Genomic DNA, 15,986 nt, shown 5'->3' on the forward strand with positions numbered 1-15,986 from the left:
GCACATACACACACACGCAGGAGTTCAGCGCATAATCCCTAAAGTGGACCGACCAGTTGGGGTTCCTTTCTCTTCCCATAGTGATATGGCGCTTAGAGACATGGTTTAGTGGTGGGCTTGGCAGTGCAGGGTTAATGGTTGGACTCGATGATCTTGAGATCTTTTCCAACGTTAAAGATTCTATAGTTCTTTGAAATAGGTGTCTCGTCACAGCACAAAGAACCAAAGTGACATCAATCCTTATACTTCATACTGGCACAATTCTGCTGCAGAGACCTGTATCCTGTCTGTATGTGAGAATTTGATTTTTGCCATCATACTCAAGGAGAGGCACTCCAATAAATGCATGTGAACAGAAAATCTCAAAGAGCTGGAATTGAGAGGAAATTACAACAGTAGAGGAAAAGACAGGAGCCAGTAATTAACCAGACTGAATGTAGAGTCGGTCATTAACTGCCTTTTACCTTTAAAATCTACCAGAGAAACAAGCTTTAGTTTAAAATCATTCAATCATTGACATCCCTTTTCTCAATTTCCCTCTGGTATTATCAGTTTTTTCAGTTCACAAAAGTTAAGCCTATCTCCACTCCAGCGAAAAATGCATCATTCAGAAGACCATGCACTACTGCCTAGTTAGTTCCACTGTATGGTTTTTGGATATGCACAATTTTCTGTTCTCTAGATGGCCATTGTGGCAGTTTCGCTCATCTGTTCTAAAAAAACCAAAGAAATCAGTCTTTCAAGACACAGAAGAATTGCAGAAATGAGCATAGATGCATCTTGAGTTGTAAGAATGCCTCTGAGTTTTGGTATGGAGATTTACCATCTCCAAGGTAAGTAAATGTAGTGAATGGCATTATGTTCAAGGCTGTAAAGATGTGGCAAGTGGATCATCACCAAATTAATAGGAATAATCAGAATCCTAATTAATGAACCATGTTTGACTTTGAAACCTGTGAGAGGTGTGATTATCAAAATGGTTGGTGGGGAAATGTCTTCAGCTGTTAGCAATAAGATGTTGTCAGAATCTGGACAAGTCATATGTTCCAAATGCATTAACAAAGTTTCACTTTCAAAAGAAAAGCTAATTATCCAGGCTTTTAGCTGCAGAACCTTTTTTGTGTTGTGGTGGGCAGCTTAGCTCCACACAGCCTCTCCCTCGCTTACCCAGTTTGATATGGGGGGAGGGAATCAGAAGGGGAAAAGTTTGAAAAATTGTGGGTTGAGATAAAGACAGTTTGATAGGTGAAGTGCAAGCAAAGCAAAACAAGGAATTCATTCACTACTTCCCATGGGCAGGCAGGTGTTCTGCCACCTTCAGGAAAGCCTAAAAGTGACTTTTAAGTCACTTAAAATGCTTAAAAGTGACTTGTGAAGGCAAGTGCTGTAACTCCAAACATCCCCCCCTTCCACCCTCCTACCACAGCTTTATATGCTGAGCATGACATCATATGGTGGATATCCCTTGGATCAGTTGGGGACTGATCCAAGGAGCAGTCCCAGCTGTGTCCCCTACCAGCTCCTTGTGCATTCCCAGCCTGCTCTCTTGATGGGACAGTGTGAGAAGCAGAAAACACCTAAACACCACACGAACCTTGATCAGCAGTAAGATAAAACATCCTTGTATTTTCCACACTTCTTTGGTCACAAAGCTAAAACACAGCACCATATAAGCTACACTTAAATAAATGCAAGTATAAGATATTGCAGACATTTAGAAATAACACTACTAACATGATGTTCACTATCTTCAGCATAATTTTTTTTTCAGCCAAGTAAATGCCAATACTGACCCATATTGTTGTATCAACTCTGTATTAACAGTAAATACATCAACAGTTCACAAGTTAAAACCACACTACTTTGACAACAAAGCACACCCAGATCTAATATATATGTTTACTTTATTGCAAAGTTTTACAATTTCTTTAATTGAAATTATGGGAAAGAAAACTATTAAGGACAGGATTTTTTAAACTGATGTGTAGTACTTACAGTTAGGGAGTTAGCAATAAAAGATTGTGATATGAAACTTGTAGATGCTACATGTGCTTGGACAGCCCCATGGTCCCATTATTTTTTCAGTTTTTTACTTTGAGGTTTCAGCTATATTTCAAGAAGAGGCACTTACTAGTGTCTAGATAAGACAGCTGCTGCATCAGCATAATTTCTCTGATGCTAGGTTGTCTGGCATCTGGTGCGGTAAATGGTTGGAAAACATCTTTACAAACTGTTTGAAGTTTTTACACAGTGGATAGGGACAGGCAGAGCAAAAAAAATGGTGAAGGAAATCATCCGTGTCACTGATATTTGCCATTTCAGCTGTGGTACCTGCTGTTTACACAGAATTTACAAAGTGGTAGGAAAATATTTCAAAGGAACAAGGGAAACCAAGTAGAAATACTTGAACTGTAGGGAGCAGCAAGTGAGTCTCTGATACAGCCATTTCTGAAAGTTAGTCTGAAGATAAAAGACTATTCACATGAACAAGAACCTGTTGTAGGTGGCAGCAAATGACAGGCTTTTTGACAGGACTGGGAGGCAGCTAAGGGTAAGTCAAGCATGACAGTTTCAGAAACTGTAATATTAGAGAGAACTGTCTTTCTTATTTTCACTGTATTTCACTAATTGTGGAATGCCTTCACTTTGTTCAGATTGGCAGTGTTTGAGGGAAAATTCCATCATTACCAGTGTCCTTATGGTTGGTTAGCTCACAGGCTGAGAAGTTACCTTCTACCTTCAGTAAGAGCCAACATCAAAGCAGGGTTTTGGCAAACTATCGCAGCATGACTGCTCTCTCAGAAATGCAGGTTTGGGTTTTCTAGGAGCCAGTTACCTGTTTCTCTCTTTGCAGCTGCACTGCCAGTATGTTGCTGCCCATTGCAAGGGCTCTTCTCTATACCCTTCTTCAGACAACTTATCTCCTCCTAGCCTTCAGATTTTCCTGTTTGGGGTTGTTTTTCCATGGTTTAGCTGCTCTTAATGGCTTTAAGCTGGAAGAGAGTAGATTTAGATTGGATATTAGGAAGAAATTCTTCACTGTGAGTGTGATGAGGCCCTGGAACAGGTTGCACAGAGGAGTTGTTGACACTCCATCCCTGGAAGTGTTCAAGGCACAACAACCCCATGCAGCACTACAGGCTGGGAGCAGAGTGGCTGGAAAGCTGCCCAATGAAAAAGGACCTGGGAGTGCTGGTCACCAGCCAGCTGAACATGAGCCAGCAAGTGCCCAGGCTGATGGCATCCCGGTCTGTATCAAAAATAATATGGCCAGCAGGAGTAGGGCAGTGATTGCCCCTCTGTACTCAGCACTGGTGAGGTCGCACTGCAGGTGCTGTGTCCAGTTCTGGCCCCTCACTTCAAGAAAGACATTGAGGTGCTGGTTGTTTAGAGAAGGGCAATAAAGCTGGTGAAGGGGCTGGAGGGTAAGTCATGTGATGGATGGAGTGTTTAGCCTGTAGAAAAGGAGGCTCAAGGGAAACTTTATTACTCTCTACAGTTACCTGGAAGGAGGTTACAGCAAGGTGACAGTTGCCCTCTTCTCCAAGGCAACCAGTGACAGGACAAGAGGAAATGGCCTCAAGCTGTGCTATGGTAGTGTCTTGGGGTGACTTTATGATGTGTATCCTATATCGCTACCCCATGCCCAGAAATTAATTTGTGTACCTTTCTATGCCTTTAAACTGAGCCTGAGAGGGGGAAGGAAAAACTGAGCAAAACTTTTTCAAAGCAGTTTGCAGCTTGTTCAAGGTCACACAGAGATAGAGACTTTTTTTCAGCTGTGGCAGGAGAGCAGGAGGGAAGGGAAGCGCCCTGCTTGCTTTTGTTTCCAGCCAGCTTTCGGCAGTTTTTTCCTCAGCTCTTTTTTCCTTCAGAGAGATGAACTTTTCGTTTTCCTAGGACTTTGTTTTTTTTCCCTTTTCTCTCTGCTGGACGGTTTCAACATCAGAATACATTGGGAGAACTTTCCACCGAGGCCTTGGCCCTGGAGGTGGGCCCACCACCCCGTCCCAGCTCCAAGGAGGGGGAGAGAGAGATCGACAGAAGGACTCTGAAATTTTCCCAGGTTTCTCTCAGCAGGGCAAGGGGTTTTATTATTTAGCATTATTATCCTTTTCCCGTGCATTTGTTAAATAAATAGTTTTTGTCTCTTTCACTTTCCTTCGAGGAAAATTTATTTTTCCCGAACCTAGTGGGGGAGGGGTGGTTGTGCCTTCTCTCAGAGGATATATTTTTAAATTTGACCAAACCAGCACAGGTAGGTTCAGATTGGACATCCTGAAGAGTTGATGAGGGTGGTTAAGTGTTGGAACAGGCTGCCCAGGGAGGTGATAGAGTCACAATCCCTGGAAGTCTTCAAGAAATGACTGGACATGGCACTTAGTGCTATGGTTTAGTTGGCATGGTGCTGTTTGGTCAAAGGTTGGACTTGATGATCTTTGAGGTCTTTCTCAGCTTTGATGATTCTATTGTATGATTTTAAGGCCAGGTCTTATGGGGCTCTGAGTAAAGTGGTCTGGTAGAAGGATGATCTTTAAGGTCCATTCCAACTCAACCTGTTGAGTTGTCTATGATTATTCTTCTTGCCCCAGCTTCTGCTTCCTGGCATATCAAAGTGTACTGCTTTATCCCATGGTTCTTGCTGAAAGAATACCTATATGTGGAATTAAGCTTCCTGGCTTCTTTCCTCCCCTATTATCTCTGTCCAGTGTCATCCTTCTCATAGTGATGAGTTGGGATTCTCTCTCAGTTTCTCTTGTCAAGCAGCCTCATACAGGAAGGAGGGAGAACCATGAGGTTCTGTTTGCGAAACAGGACAAACTTTTTTAAAGTTGAAACTGAATTATTCTATTTGCTATGGGTCAACAAAGAGAGGAATAGACTGTCACAGTCCTACTGATGAATAAACCTGATGGACAGGTTGACTTCCCTGACAGCTGTCTCCAAAAGAGCAGAAAGAGGAAGCCCAGAAGACTGAAAAATCCCATGAGTGACACACATGTGAAAAAGCAGCAGTTTTTAAATGCCTTCTGTTGGAGCTGGTAATAAATTAACTATTTACTTTTACCACTTGGCAGCAAATGTGGAATAAATTTTTGCAGATGATTTAGGACCTTGTTTAACTTCCAGCAGAAAAATGAAGAGTTCTAGAAAAGTTGATGGACTGCATTCAACTTTATGATGCAGAAAAACAAACTGTTAACTTACAGAAATAACAACCATGTGCTGTCATGACTTGCTCACTACTTGTCTTCAGGCACTGAGTATTTGTATTGGGAGAGCATGCTGGGTCTACTGCCAGTGTCAGTATTTCCTTTATTTACTTTTGATCTTTCATGTGTTTGAGCTATAATGCCTGACCAGTTATATCACAAAGTAATTGGAGTAAATGCTGATTAACAAGAAATGAAGAAAAAATGAGGGTCAGCAGTGTGGGAAGGAAAGCAGCGATAGGCCAAGACTCACTGAGGTATGCAGAAAATACAGGCAACAGGGAAGGCAGAGAGTCAGTAATAGATGGTGTTAGGGGTCTGCTACAGCCTTGGTGGGCCCTCAGCTGCCATCAGCAAAACAGAACTGTTTCTTGTGCCAGTGCAAACAAAAATGTCACACGGCTGTCCTTGCTTCCAGTGCCTTTGGGCATGTCTGGTGGGTGGCTGGAGCCCACTGTCTGTGTCTGCAGGGAAGCTCCAGACGGGGATTGTATAGCTGTGTTAGCTTGATCCCATGTCTGCCTTTCTGCAGAGTTTGTTTGCTTGAGCACAGCACTAGGCTAACACTTCTGCCCATCACATATCTCTGGATTGACTTGCATCCGGAGACGTTTGAGCACAGGACAGACAAGTGTTGTATACACTGCCACAGCTACACATGGCTCTTCAGTTTCCCCCAAACCAGTGTAGCCCATTTGTACCTGGCTTATCTGAGGGGTGACTTGGATGAAAACCCATGGGTCAAGTTCATTCCTCTTGTTACCTCAAGAGATGCAGTGCTGCTTTACCTTTGTGTTCTAAATGACAAAGGAAAAGGGCAGGAAATGGTGTAGCCTCTTAAAGTATTAACAAATGAAGGAATAAAGAGGTACTGTGAATAAAAGGATGAATGAAGGAATCTACTGCGATCTGTAGTAAGAGATACCACTAAAAGAAATAGGTTTAGTTTCCTCTGACTGTATGCCAGTATCTCATTATTCCTCTCATTTTATTTCTGTTTTCCCAGTGAAATGTTGTGAAGAGGAGCTTCTATCTTCTAGATATTTCTATCAGACTGTTAATAACCTGGGAGTAATAACATGGAAACTGTTGTTGGGCATTTTCTATGCCACTTTCACATCTTTGAAATGAAGCGTAACAGTGCCAAATTTTCTTCTTTATGTTGTCAGCTAAAGAATTGCCACGGAAAGAAAAATACTTCCCTCTTTTCAAAAAAAAAAAAAAAAAAGCTGAAATAAAAGAGGTGATGAGAACTTTATTTCATTTGCTTTCTTTCCTCAGCGAAGAATTCAACTTTAATAGAAGTATTAAAAAAAAGAAAAAGAATAATCTGTAGCAGTGGGCAGTAAACATTCTCCACATGAGTCTCCTTCACTTTACTGTGGTTTGCACTATATTATTTGGCATTGAAAATTATGAAAAGTTCCTCCACTTCCTCAGTTTTAACCTTCTCAGCCAGTGTTGTTCATTTTATATTGAAGAACAACATTTCAAGTTGAAGAACAAATTCTGTCCTTCTAAGAATGCTGCCAAACTGCTGCTCAGCTGTTCAAGTCCCTTCTGCCAATGAAACTTAAACCCAAATACTTGGCTCTTCCTTTTAAGCTCCAAGACTTGCTGACACTTTTCTTGGTGCACACTTGAAACACTGCAATGTGTAGTCATTTCTCATTGCCTCACTAGGAACCCTATGACTATTAGGCCAATGAACTTAGTCTCCTAATAACACAGGCTATCCTGATGTACACCTATTCCCAGAAGCTTAACAAGGTCCTCAGCAGCACTAATCAGGGATGATGTTTTCCCTCTTTGACCAGACAGCTATTCCAGCTCCACTTTTTATCCATCTCTGCTTTTGGAAACATTTTCTTGCCTGAAACAAGTGCTTCTCCTACCCTTTTTGGTATTCTCACACTGTATATCTGTATCAAAAACTGACAGAGAAACACTTCAGAGTCGTTGGATTTTACACGGCTGAAGGCAAACCTTGAATCCTGAAGTGGATGCCCAGGTGACTTGACACTGGAGTAGCCATAGTGAAACAGGCTTTGTACAGTTAGTACCAGGCAACTAACAGCACTCTAGGAGTGTTAGCATGCCACAAACCCTGGAGAAATCACGAGATACGTTCTGCTCCATCTTTTAAATATTCCTATAGGCCACAGATACCTTAATGCCCTCTATAAGAACTGAACTGCAGGCAGCAAAAATAATACATCATTTTAGAGGTTAGATGATTTTAGCAATGAACAGCTTTTTTTTATTTACTTATGTGTAGATTTGCAGAATGAACAGTTGTAATTGTTTTGTGTCTGAGTTGTGTAAAAAGCATAACAGCATGTGATCAAAGAGAAAATATGTTTCCCTAATGCTCAGCATGTCTGGACAGATAAGTGCAGATTTAGCTTATGTTTTGCTGTATGTTATTCAGTTTCATGATGTTTGTAGTAGTGCAGCATTAGACAGATCTGCCTGATATGAATGGTTAAATTATATCCAGTGACCAGAGTATTAGAAACCAGTATTTTTCGTGTGGCTGCTCTGATAAGTAGACATAGAAAAAATCTAGGCTTTCTGCTACAGTATAGCCCAAATGACACTTAGAGGCCATATCTAGGAGAGGAGTTAACACATTTGGAGAGTTGAGTTGAAAGTACTAGGCTAGTCTTTTCAGAAATATGTTCTGAAAAATGAAATATAAGTATGGTTTTTTCCTACTGAAAAGGTAGATACATTTAAAAATATTTCTTGCTTATTATTACCACTTTCTTTTTATTTCCTTAAAAAAAATTATGCCTTCACTGTATCTACAGTACAGAAGTTTTTAACATTTATTTACACAGAATTACGTTTGGAACTTCCAAGACCAATGGTGCTACCATTGAATCCAGATGCAGGGACTTGGCCTTGCTTTTGTAATTGTTTCTGTTATAAATCTAAACCCCTATTTCAAAGTTCGGAATCTTGTTATAAAAAATGCTTCCAGAATACAATTTGGCATCTAAGATATCAGTCAAGAAACACTTATTGCTAGTTTGGTTTCAGTGTGGCTTTTGGAACTCACAGATGTGTCTTGAGAGTTTTATCCATGCTTTCAGATATTGTAAAGGTTTTAAATACCTTTGACTAGCAAATGGAAATCATCACAGTGTTTTGGAATGATAGAATCATTTTTAGCTAAAAATGCCATTAAAACTCTAAGTGATCATGAGTTTTTTTCTAAATAGTAGTGTAGTTACTTCATAGCAGGCTTGAACTAAGGGTAAATTGCAGCCTCACAATGCTCCAGTGAACATGTTTTCACCTAAAGAAAGGGAGAATTATCCAGCTTCCTCAAGCATAGCAGCTACACTGTGAACAGTTAATGAGATAAGCTGCTGATTCCAGTTATAGAGTGGAAATTGGCTTCTGTCTTTTTCGGCTCATTACAGATAAACTGAGCCAACCGAAGCAGGCTTCTCTTGTGTCAGCTTGTTTGAAGACTGCATGAAGAATAACTTCTCTGCACTTGGGCAATGTGAAAATTTTGTCAAAAAATTGCCCAAGATCTTTTATGGATTGTAGAACCTAAACGACCCAGAGGCATGGAACTGGCTCTTTGCCAAGGGTATGGAATTAGCCCTACAGGCAGTGAGGCCTGTTTTAATCAGAATCCTGCCTCTTTACAGTGGTAGTTAAGTAAGGTGGTGAAGCCCACTTGGCCTGCTGAATTGCTTCCTCTTGGCACGCACTAAGTTGCACCTGGAGCAAAGAAGGAGCTTTCTGGTATCACTGCATTTTATAACCTCTAGCTACTGAAACAATAATATAAAAATGCTTTTAAGTCACCTTAAGAGTGTGGCTGACCAATAAACCCTTAAAATGAGAGAAGGCTCAGAGAAGATGGGCAAGGACAATGGGACTGTGAAGTTCAGTGAAGAATGCAAGGTAAGACTGACCTCAAATGTTGCGAAGAAGCTGACTTTATCTCGGCACAAAAGAGGACTGAAGAGTGACCTTTGGTTTAGATAACCAACTATCAGCAGTTGAGTGTATCGAGCTCTGAGTTCCTTAAAAGAACGTGAATGACTTCCTGAGTTAGGCAGGCCAGCATGGGGGGAGTGAATACATAGCTCAGCCCAACAGAAAGTATAAAAACTAGACAACTAATATAAGAATTTTGAAGAGGTGAATGGGCTTGACCTGTGGGCCCAATGAGTTTTAACTGTGAAGTAAAACTACTCCACATCTTGTGACTATCAAGTATAGAAGTCAGTTATTAAGAGCCCTCACTGCCAAACAGGCTGGTTGTATTTTAAGATTTTCATAAGAACTGCTTCTTTCTAATGAGTTTCTTCTTTAAGGAAGAACTAATAAAGAATTGATGGATTTTGACCTGATACCAGAGTTTCTTTCTTGGAGCAGGGGTGCCTAGCAGTAGTGCTCTCCAATTTGTTTGACTGAAAGAAGTTCCATGCTGCCTCCCAGGGATCAAATAGTTTCTGGCGTGTTAAAATATATGAAGAGAAGTTAGATGTGTTATGGTGTCTCCATAATGGAAAATAATATGGCCAAGGCTTTAAAGTCATATTTAGATATTCAGATAAAAGTTAAACCTATTTTTTTAAGGTTCATTTCTACTTTGAACTAAGGAAATCATTGGACCAGCCTTTTTTGAAAACCAGATACACAACATTCAGATTGGAAGCTTCACACCATCAATGTTTGGATTTTCTTTCATAAGTGGTATTTTAGGTGTTTGCTTGTCTTTGATTCTAACAGAAATGCAATTTCTATGATGTAGATATTAAACAATCTGCTCCAAGTTGGAAAAAAGCCTGAAGCTGTCTGAATGAGGTTGGTTTGTGAATTAATGAACACATTATTGTACTTTTTTCTGTTCAGAGTTTTTCACAGAATTACAGAACATTCTGGGTTGGAAGGGACCTGCAAGGATGATCAAATCTAACTCTCAAGTGAATGCCCCATGTGGGGATTGAACCCACAACCTCAGTGTGGCTAGCACCATGCTCTAAACAACTGAGTCAATTAACATTTTCCTATTCTGAAATCATGGCAATTTTCTCACGGAGGTTCTGAAAGCTGGGGAAGAATTCTGGACAACCAGCAATAGATTTATTGTTCACAAATAGCCTTCACAGAAGTAATTTAGATACCTCTGTAGTTTAATGAAGCACAGGATGAAAACTAATAATGTAATTGTTACGAACAATTGAAAAAACTTTTAAAAACTGTTGTCAAACATCTTTATAAAGCTTCTGGCATTTCCGTTTCACAGATGTCCAATGCCCAAGGTACATGCCAGTGGCAGTACAAAGAATTGGACATGGCCTCTTGCATGCTTAGTTGAACCTCCATTAGGCTATCTTGCAAGTCACCTTAATACAGCAGGTATTTTTAAAAAGTACAGTGAAGACAAGGAAATACTGTAAGAAGGTAGTGTAGTACAGGGTTCCTGAAACTAAGAATCTTACTAAAACATGACCAAAATTCCAAGTCTGTAGAATTTTTTCTGGCAAAACACTGGATTAAGCAGTTTCATGACAGAGACAGCAAAAAGTCAAAGAGAATAATATTTAAGGATAAACAGAGTATAAAACCTGAGTACATTCTATTATGATTTTAAACTCATCCGATTGGGAAGAGAGCAGAGAAATGGAGGAGAAAGGTGTGTACAAGGGCAGGACACCAATTGTCCATATGATTTTGCATTGTAGCATGAAAACATCGTTCCAACCGACTGGAAATTTTTTAAGGGAATATTGCTTCCATGGAACGTTTTGATTTGCTGAAACTGCAGGAATGAAGATATATTTGATGGATTAAAATTGCCCTTCCTGGCTCCTTAGCAGAGTCTCTCCTTCAAGCTACAGGGTCATCATCAGACTACCTGGAGGGATATTTATGAGCCAAGAAGATGGAAGCCTTGAGAGGCCTTATCTGCCCAACCTTCTTGTCTTTTTGCAGCTTACTTGATAATATGTCAGGGTTTTTGTTTCTGAGTCTTCTGAGTGCAATTAAGGCTCCAAAACTCGCCAGGCCTGTGGCAGTCCTATGGCATATATATGCAATATAAAGCCTTTAGTTACTATAAATTGATACTGGTAAAGTTATGAAAAATCTGTACTTTTTCTTGGACTTGTAAATCCGTTTCCTTGCCATGTCAAGTACCATTTTTTCATTCAAGAGATATGGTTCAGAACTGAAAAGTCAGACTGTAATGTTTAGAACACTTAAACTATTGTTGTGATATAGAAAAGATCAATCATTCCCTACTTCCAGGTCCTCATCCTATGAGGAAACTATCTGCACCCACTACTGCAGCTGACAGTCCTGAGAACAAAAGCTGAAATCAAAACCAAACCCAAAGTAATTAAGAGCACCATAAAATATTTTAGTTTGAATAGTCCTCATTGTGGATTCTTTAATCTTAAAACTTCTTTCCACCAACACTGCATTTTAGAAGTCAAACCTGATTAGCATCATGGTTTGCTCTTATTTATTACTCAGAGTATAAGAAGCTTGAGTGTTTTCACAACTTTTTTTTTTTTTTTAACTCTTACAGATCTCTGAATGTTTGCTGGTGAAATCTTGTCCCCATTAATGTCAACAAAAATTCAATTATGGCTTCAATACATCCAGGATCACCTCACTTTAATAGGGATTTGTGTTGCTATGGCAGAATAGACCCCAATTTCTGGTTTTGTCATGTTTTTCATCTTAAAAAAAAAAAAAAAGGAGTATGGTTCAGGTATAATTGGCATGATTAAGCTTGTCAGAAAACCCATGTTTGTGGACTATCTGTTCAAGGATCTTCTTCTTATGGATCTCTTCTATTGCTTAATGCAGTGTTCTCATATGTGTAATGTACTCAGTGATTAAATTCAGCATTTAATACAGGTATGTATAATGTGAGTGATCAGATGTATCCAGTCCAGCCTGCCCCTTTTCTCTTTTTCTCTCTAGTTAGGTACAGATTCCTGTTATCTGAGAGGAAACTGGGCAATGGGGAAGTGTAGGGGGTGGAAGGAAGCTGCATTCAAACACATGCAGATTAAAAAGACTGATGACGGGTGCAGCTGTGATTTTTTAACACTTAATGCTCTTTTTCAAGGGGATGGCAGCATAGGAAAGGTGAACAGTCCATGCATTTAATGGAAACCAAATATAAACCGAGTATCATGAATTGTGAACTTTAAAGATGTCGCTGGGTATTTATTGAACATTGCTGAAACATGAGGAATAACTGAATCAAATTTTGACATACATCAGGTAGTTACTTTCTCACGGTTTTCTGTTGGATGATATCACACTGGTATTTTGCATTCTCTCTTCCATGGTACCCACTTCTGACAGCACTTGGAGTATGATGCAGAACCTGTACATTTCTTTTCCAATCTAGACTCACCTTCCCTGTGATATATACATGCAAGCACCCAGCTTTGACTGCTCTGCAGTGTACTGCTGACAACAGTACAAGAGGTGACAACAACCACTTCTGTTTCCTCTGCATACTCAGCACCATAAGGTGGTCAATCAAAGTCTTGTTCCTGTGTTGCAAGTACATTGGATCTGGGAACAGTGGGCCATGCAACAGTGCGTTACACTGATAGATCACCCTTCCTGTGCTCTGAGCCCTCGCTCCATTGAAGCATCACCTGGGCATGTGTTTTGAAGTGGATGGGTCCCAAGTCTTGGCATAGTTACCCTTAATCTTAAAACTTCTTTGTGTTTAACCCTATAGACAAAGTTCTGGGATTCCATTGCAATTGGATACTAGTTGTGGCAAGAAGACATATTATAAGCATTAGATACTCCATTTTGAGTTAAAAAAACGAGGCAGCTCTCTGCCATGTTTTAGATCATAGCTGGCCTTAAAAATTACACAGAACTGCAAGGAAAATAAAGCAAAACCCAATTATCTCAGGATAAGGGAAAGGAAGAAAGGAATGTAATGGAATAGCTGGGGGAACAGCTTAAAATCCAATTTCAGTAAGAAATATTTTTCATCCAAGTATCTAGAGGGAATACACCAGAAATAAACTACTTTATAAAGCAACCAGCCATCTTAGTGATTTATCGTGTCATTCCTTGATCATCAGACAGAGAATTAAATTATCTAGATGGGATGCAGAGGGTTGTGGAATTACACATTGCTTTCTTCCAAGGTATATGAACTCCATGTGTTATGACTTTCTTGAGAACTGCATTGTGGTTAGTCCACTTTCTGGACTTCTTTAGTTTTCTTATGAGGAAAAACTAATCTTACAAAGAGAAAGCAGTTCCCTAGTATATGGTCTGGATTTTATTAGGTACACATTACACAGTTTCCTGATATTGCTCTTCTGTATAACTTTTGCACCAATTGATAAGCAATAGTGTGACACAGCATCACAAAATGCCCTCAGAACAACTTTATAGATGGCACTTACAGACACTTATAATTTAAATGCAGTGAGTAAATAAGAAAGCACATGTTAATAAGGATCTGGTCCTGTATCCACTCAAATTAGTGGCATAATTATCAGACGCTTAGGTAAGTCAGATTCATAACTATGAACCCGCCAATTTTTTTTTCAATAGAAATGCATTTCATATGAAGGAAATTAACTAAGCAATTTAGTTTTTACTGCAAATGGAAGGTAGAACATATATCACAATAATGTTGGAAATAGACATCTAATATAAGTAACATTAAAGGACGGAGTAAGACTTGCCTTGCCTTCACTACCTTATCCTGTTCTGTCCTGTCCTATCCTACAGGAACCTTTCCTTCTTCATGTACAGACTTTGAAGCGTACTCTGCTTTTCAGTTTGACCAATGCTGCCAGTTACATGTCTTTTCTATTTGATAGAGAACACCACAGGGATTATCTGCATAACTAGATGTCAAAAGCAAAATGTGAAAATAAAAGGAAAATAAGAAAGAATCAATTTTTTTTAATTTGCTGTCTTTTTGAGCACACAGTCATGACTTTTCTGCCAAATGTCCTCCTTCTATGAGAATTAGACTGAAAGTCCAGAATGGGTGCACCTGTATCAAACACTAAACCTTGTTTATTCCAGGATATAGTTTTTCAGAAGACTGGAAAATGGGAATGTTTGAAATATATTAATCTGTTTGCCTAAGAATGTTAGAAACAGGCAGCATACAATGCTGTGTGGTTTTTAATGAGAAGCAGATGCTGGTGGCATCACCTCTCTGGGACCTGGGTCTGTGGCAACGGGGGCTCCCCTGAGGCTTGTGGTCTTAGCCTGGTGTGCAAATTTTTATTGCCCAAACACAAACCTGGCTAGGTAGCTATTTTGAATAGGGGATCTGACAATCAAAGCAAGTTGGTTACAGCCAAGTTTTGCTGTGAAGGGTGTGTTCTCCTTTTTCCCCCTCCTTCATTGAAATGCACATACAGGATATGTTCATGAGCAGCTGGAGGCAGTTATGTATCGGTTTCGCCCATGGCCTGGGACAGCCAGATAGAGCAACCTGGAATTAAAAGCCTGTGCACGTTAGCTCATGCCCAGCACTATGCTAACACAGTTGTTTTCCAAATTTATACAACCACGTTAAAGACTGCACCATCTGGGCACACGTCTCCCAGGGAGGCAGGCTTGTGTCTTCATGACATAAATCATCTTGATGCTGTGAGGGTCACCTCTAGCAAGATTACTTCGCTAGACTGAGACACTCAACTTTGCTCTGTTTTATGGGCATTAGAGGCAGATTTATAAGTGCTGTTTTCCCCATTGCTTTTTCAATTTTTACTTATGGTTCTTTCTAAGCTGTGACAACAATTGCTTTGGGACAGTTTTTATCAAACAGAAGGATATGTTTCAAAGATAGTCTATAGCTTTTCAACCCAGCTAGAATGAAAGGGGCCATGGGCCCCACACAATAGAGCAGTTTGAGGTACTTTGGCATGCTGATTGTACAAATATTATCATTTAATTAAATGAAGTTAATGTTCATGTCCTGTGGAAGATATTGTACCATTTAAAATGATTCAAATATATACAAACTTGGAATTTTTCCACTCTTTATTTGCAGTATCTTAGAGTAATCCTGTCACTTGCCCTGAAGATTATTATATTTATAAAAACAAATGACTGCAGTGTAATTTGCAAACAGAATGATAACTTTATTATAATTTTGTTATAAACTTCTGAAATTAATAGATTTTCTATAATAGAAACTATGACACAAAATTTTCCATCTTTTCACAACTCAGTAAATCTCTTTTTGGACTAGCCAGGACCAGCTAGTACAAATAAGCCTACTGAAAATGCTGTTAGGTTTATTTGCATCATATGCTGTTCACTTACAAATTTATTAATTTTGTGATTCTATTACAAATACTGAACTGAAGGGTTCTTTTTTTTCTTATACAACTGCTGAAATGGATGACTCAATATAAAATTTGTAAAGTGTCATCTCCAGATAGTGATTGAAAAGGGACAGGATAAAGGCTAAATATCAGTATAAATAAATTTTCTGTCTGAGACATCACAGCAATATTGTGTGTCACTCACAGTTCTGTCCCATTTTTTATATGTGGACTGTTTCTGCAGTTTCTGAAACTGTTTCAGCACCTGAAACCTGAAATGGCTCTCATGGAAGACAGGGCAAAGGGACGGGCAGTAAATAAAATATAAACATTTGATAAGAAACAAAATCATTACCAAAAGGATGCTGTAAGAATTATGATACAGTAGTCAAGTTGAATCTTCTGCCCATGTATAATCTCAAATATTTTTACACATGAAAGTTTATAATAG

The 15,986-nt window shown here is 39.4% G+C and overlaps 1 long non-coding RNA gene across 1 annotated transcript in view; it reads left to right on the forward strand.

Annotated features, from left to right (window-relative positions):
• The first annotated feature begins 7,988 nt into the window (after positions 1 to 7,988).
• Positions 7,989 to 15,986, forward strand: part of LOC104686129 — an 80,060-nt gene continuing 72,062 nt past the window's right edge. The window contains exon 1 of the long non-coding RNA XR_002044444.3: positions 7,989 to 9,140. This is a non-coding gene — a long non-coding RNA (uncharacterized LOC104686129). The remainder of the gene's footprint in view (positions 9,141 to 15,986) is intronic.

The sequence above is a fragment of the Corvus cornix genome, chromosome 1 (genome assembly GCF_000738735.6).
Source record: "Corvus cornix cornix isolate S_Up_H32 chromosome 1, ASM73873v5, whole genome shotgun sequence".
In the NCBI taxonomy this organism is placed as follows: Eukaryota; Metazoa; Chordata; class Aves; order Passeriformes; family Corvidae; genus Corvus; species Corvus cornix.